Consider the following 6,000-nt stretch of genomic DNA (forward strand, 5'->3'; position numbering starts at 1 on the left):
GATTCCATAGCATTTATGCTGGAGAAATGGCTCACAGATCCTCTGCCAGGTTAAACCTAATGCAGGATCCACAAGCCCACTCATTCAAATGGGGATTGAAGGGCCACAGGAAAGAAAATGAACAAAATAACATTTACCTTAATTATGCTTGGTTTACTGTTTTTAATTATTTATAAGTGTTCTAGTTATTTAAAAATAAATATTAAAAACTTTCATTTTTGTTATTTTTAAAATATTTCTGTATGTCATGACAACCATCAAATTTGGAGGTGGGCTTTACCAGAAAAGCTTCGTTCTGAAGGATTCGCTCGATGGACATCGCTCGATCAGATTGCTCAATTCACCATCACCATCTGGAGCCTCACTGCTCAATTCTATCACCTTTAGGACAAGCAAGGTAGGATTTGGCAAAAGTAAATTTTGAGGAATGGAGAACATGTAGTGAGTGCAGGTAGAGGGCCCTTGTTAGTAAAATTCAGGGCATTGATTTTTACTCAACTCTATACTTCACTTGTTGCTGTGGAATCAGTTTCCATCTGCTTCACAGGGAATTTTCATTCTATATCAGCCTAACTCCAATCTGTTTCTTTACCATTCCATAGACCCTTCTATGTTTTCCTTTTCTGCACACTTCCCCCAACCATTGCCAACACTGAATTCACCCATCCTTCACACACCAATATCCCTTCACTGGACAGGTAGGGAAAAGACTTATCTCCCCAATTTAGTGTGCTCCTTATGTCTCTTCAGATATTCATTGAACCAGCTCACTTTTCCATTTGATCCTTTTGCTTTATATTTCACAGTCCTCTGTTTTGTTTTTGGTCCTTGCGTTGGTAAAGCATGTCTATTGGTATGCATTGCTAACATTCAAGGCTACTGCACATCTCTGAAAGCCTGTACCAATCCTCTGCTGGCTCTTGATTAACTTGTTACTCCTACTTGACTTTTTGTTTGCACTCTTTCTTTGCACCTCTCTTGGGATCAAGGACGACTCATTTCCACACTGGTTTCTGAGGTGGCTGATGAGGCCACTGTGGGAACCACAGACTCTTCGACTGAAGGGGCAGGAGATACCTGACTAGGCAACTGAATGGTTAGGTTGTGAGGTGGTGCAGCCCTTCCAGTGTTTACACAGGGCTTCTGTGTGTTTCTGAGCCACAGACTCGAGGTTCTCAGTACCATCCTGAATGCCCCTTCTCCACTTTGAGCAGTTATGAACCAGAGATTCTCAAGAATCAGTGGGAATATTGCATTTCTTCAAGGAGGCTTTGGGCACATCCTTAAATCTTTTCCTATTTTCAGCTGGTACTCTCTTCCCATGACAAGACTCAGCATATTCCAGTTTTTTTTTCCAGATGTTTGGAATCAGGCATGCAATCAATGTGGCCTGCCCAACATAACTGATTGAGTGTAACTAGGGACTCAGTGCTGGGAACATTGGCCTGGGAGAGAATACTAATGTTGGTTCACTTATCCTTCCAATAAATTTTGGAGATTTTTGCAGCAAAGGCATTGGTGGTATCTTTCTAGTGTCTTGAGACACCAGCTACAGGTAGGCCACGTCTCAGTGGAGGAATGCTCACTGTTGCACAGCAGACCATGACTTTTGTGCTAGGTCTGAGGTCTTGATCTTCAAGTACCCCTTTCCACTGCATAACTTTCATCATTGTAATCACTACTAATCTCCTCTTTAAATGGCTCCCCCATCAACTTTCTACATTCATTACTCCTTCTAAGAAATTTAAAAAAAAAGAGGCTAAGAAGGTTCAGCATGTCACCAAACACTCTAACAAATGTCAACAGATGTACTGTTGAGAGTATCCTGACTAGTTGCATAGTGGTCTAGCACAGCAATTTGAATGCACAGGAATGCAAGAAGCTGCAGAGAGTAGTGGACTCAGCCCAACACACGATGGGCACATCCCTCTAGTATCTACACAAGGTGCTGCTTCAAGAAGGCAACATCTATCATCAAAGATCCCCACCATCCAAACCATGCCATCTTCTCGCAGCTCCTATCGGGCAGGAGGTACATGAGCCTCAAGAACTGCTACTTCCCTTCAACCATTCAGTTCTTGAATCAACACGCACAACCCTAATCATTACCTCAGTATAGCAACACTCTGACCACTTTGCACTACAATGAACTTTGTTTTTTTTGTTCTAATTGTGTTCTTTCCTGTAAAAATTGTCTAATTTGTGTCTTCTTTGTGTTTTGCTGCTTATCTGATGCTATGTGCCTGTGATGCTACTGCAAGCAAGTTTTTCATTGCACCTGTGCGAACAGGTATTTGTGCATATGACAATAAACTCAACTTTGACATTACTCATACACAGATGCTTTAAGCTGATATTACCATGCATTCAGCTAATTACATCCCACTTTAACTTTGGCTTTTTCCTATTTTCCTCATTGTATTCTGTTTACAATCAGGTGATGCACCCCTAATCAGTCATGCCTATGTAGCCTGAGTTCAGGTCCACTCTTTTGCTTTTATTTCCCTACCCCCTTCTATCTCTACTGTTCACATTACTCAGTCATGTCATGTTTCCCTCATCAATATTTTGCAAGGTCTCTCCAATTCCTACTTGGTGCTTTACACTCCTTTGCTCTTTTCAATGTTCATCTTCAAGAAGGAGATAGTTGAGAACTCTGCAGCTACCTTAACTATAATCTTTCAGAGTTTTTCCAAGTTCAGGAATCCTTCCTTTAGAGTGAAAAGTGCAGGTGCTGGTTCATTAGTTATGAAAGGGATTTAGTTAAAAGGTTCAATGTTATTTTCAATTATTTTTATTGTATTCCCTGTTCTTTTAGACGGGAAATATTTTAGACGCAAAAGATGCATTTCACTGTGTGTTTCGATGTACATGTGACTAATAAAGATATCTAATTTAATGAGATTGTAAAAGGAAATTAAAAGTTGGATAGAGAAAATATATTTGTACTGGTAGAATGGGTGTTACATAATCAACAAATTAGAGTCATTTTTTTTAAAAAAGTGAAGTTGGGAAATACTTCTATATGAAATGAATGATAGAAGTTTGTAACACCTTGCTGCAAACACCATTTTTAATGTTAAATATGAGTAGATTTCTGATGAATTATGGTTGACTAATGAGCGATACTGGGCTAAATCAGGTATATAGAGCCAAGTCACATAAGTAGCCATGAGAGTTTGAGAGTTAAATGGACTATTCCCATGTTCCGAGCCCTTCTACCTTCATAAAAAGGAAAAATTACATGCATTTTCTGTTAATATAACTTATTTATATACTTACTCTATTGTTACTATCCCACACTTTACCTCTTGAACATATTTAAAAGACCCTCCGACATACCAAGACTTTCCCAAAGTATCCATTGAGATATCATTATCGCCTCATTATGATCAGTTTATATGGGTTAGAGAAGGGGATGCCTGTACAGAGAGTGGAATTACTGTGCATAGATTGTCAAATGAGCAATGTGGTCTTCAATAGCAGGTGCCAGAGGCAGAGTGAATGAGATGTATAACTAACACAGATGCCAGTAATTGTCTTTGTAGTGGAAAGGACATTAAATCAGAATTAAAATTCAGGATCAAATAAGATATTGAGGTTGCAAACCAACTGATTTTGTGTTGAATAACGTTCAATATGGGAAGTACTGAGAGCATGGAATGTGGGATAATTAGAAATATTTGTAGTTTCTAACACGAGCCTGTTTAAAGTTGGCGGTAAGGTGGAGGATCAGGGTGAACAGCACAGAAGACCTTTCATACACGGGCAGTCCTGAGCCAGATGGGATCTGGTAAGGAAGATGCTGCTTTCTTTTACAATGATGGGAACTCAAATGAAGTCCTAGTTCCAACATCTGCAACAAACATCAATCAATGCAACACACTGTTAATGGCTTGTCAGACGTTCACATCAGATATCAAACCCAGACATGAAGAGGTTGCAACCACTACCACACGATAGGGTGAAACCTTCAGGGACCCTGAGATTAATGAAAGGATGTGGGGGTGGTGTTGTGTGGGTTTAAAACTGGAGTATTTGGTAGAGGAGGGCTTTGATCGTAGATATTCAAAGGAGGAACTGTTGGAAAGATAAGAATGGATTTGGGAGGCAACCAAACATTCAAGAACTTTGTCGAAAAGTGGCGATTCGAAAGGGAATAATGGTAGAGGTTTTTTTTCAATAAGAGCAGTTTTGTAAAAAAAAAGAGGAAAGGAACCTTTTAAGATCGGGTTTAGTGGTGGGGTGCAGGGGGGAAGCTGTACAACAGTTTGGTGGAAATGTGATTAAGAGATCAAGAGTTGATAAGATGAGCTCAGACAAATGCGAGACTAAGATGCAGGATCAGTCATAGAATGGGGAGTGCAAGAGGCGCGGCTCTTCAGAAGGGTGAAAAATAATTCATAAACCTTTCAAAATGTTGTTATTAAAAGTGTAGAGGCAATAGGGAGGATCAAAGAGAGTGAAGCTAAAACTTTGTACATCTTTGTTTTGGGATGATACCATAGTAGGTGGAGGTGTTGGAAGAGAAAAATATAAAACAATTACTAGCTAATTTTAGATTATGCAAGTTTGAGCATCTAAACCTTTCATTTTATTGCCTTCTATTAAAGAATTTACATATAATTTGAATCAATACACTAATTATCTCTTAACCAAATGTTTTCAATCTGAGCCAAATTTCCCAAATAGTCATTTCAAAAACATTCAGTAAACATTATTAGACAAACACTTCTCACATGAGTGAAATGCATATTGTCACAGTCCAAACTGTAGGTGTCCTTACCTGTGCATGAGGATAGAAGAGGTCAAGTCTTAGACAAGAAGGTAGATGATGCATTTTCTGGCAAATCGCAGATCTTTAGGTTGCAAAGTTGACATAATTTTGAGTGAAGTTATGCAGATTCCTCCATTTGGAGCTAGACATCTATCAAAACCTGAGCAATGTAGTGCATTCTGCGTCAGTAGTGCATCTAGATTTTGTCAGCGAACCACTTCTGGTAGCATTTTGGATAGAGATAAAACTTTAAATTCTACAATGTTCTTTTAAACTATAGCCTGGGTCCAGAATATCTGCCACATTGCAACATCAATATCTCAGAGACCATCAGATTACACATTCCAATGAAACATTTGTTTCTCTCTTTACAAATGCCACCTGATTTACCAAGTACATCTAGCATTTTCTTTATATTTCCAGCATCTGCACTACTTAGAATTTGTAAATCATGTGTTAAACACTTTATGCTTTGAGCTATCCATCTCAGTGTCTAAATATTAGACTCGAATTGATTAAGCTTACCAAGTAAATAATTATAATCATGATCCCTGATTTGAGAGAACTGCTGACATTGTTTCGTTCTATAATAAGTTGTATCTGATTGTTAACCAATATACGAAGCATATATTATAAATGTTCAGCTATTTCTAAAGAATCATTGTAGTACTCTTAAAAAACCATTTAACCAAAAACACTAAGAAGACTCCTAAATTTTCCCTTTGCCCTTATTCTCAGACAGCTTCTTGCAGGATTGCATTCTTAGACTGATTTGCTTTGTTTCTCCAACTTTGAAATTTGCATGGTTCTCCAAGCCTTTTTGAAGAATACAAATACTATAAAGAATAGTTGATGTGTCCTAGTGGATTCTGGTTTGAAATAACAAACAGTGAACAAAAATACAAAGAAAATGGTAGTCACTAAGGTCACATCCACTGTACTGATTTTTTATTGTATTGCACCACCATGTGGATCTGATCAGTTCGCTCATGTAATTAAATACTAAGTTATTAGTAGCAGGAAATTTATTGCCAATTTGATTCCACAATATGAATTGGAAATTTTAGCTTATAATAATCTTCAATAAAAGCTTTCATTTGTAGAATGCCATTAATGTAGTTAAAGCTGTCTTCAGACCAAAACACCCCCTCCTTCATAGCTTGGTCTTCCCCTTAGTTATCAAATTATGCAAGTGCTTTTTTAAGAAAATAAATACTGAAACA

This window comes from Pristis pectinata, chromosome 8 (assembly GCF_009764475.1).
Source record: "Pristis pectinata isolate sPriPec2 chromosome 8, sPriPec2.1.pri, whole genome shotgun sequence".
Classification (NCBI taxonomy): Eukaryota; Metazoa; Chordata; class Chondrichthyes; order Rhinopristiformes; family Pristidae; genus Pristis; species Pristis pectinata.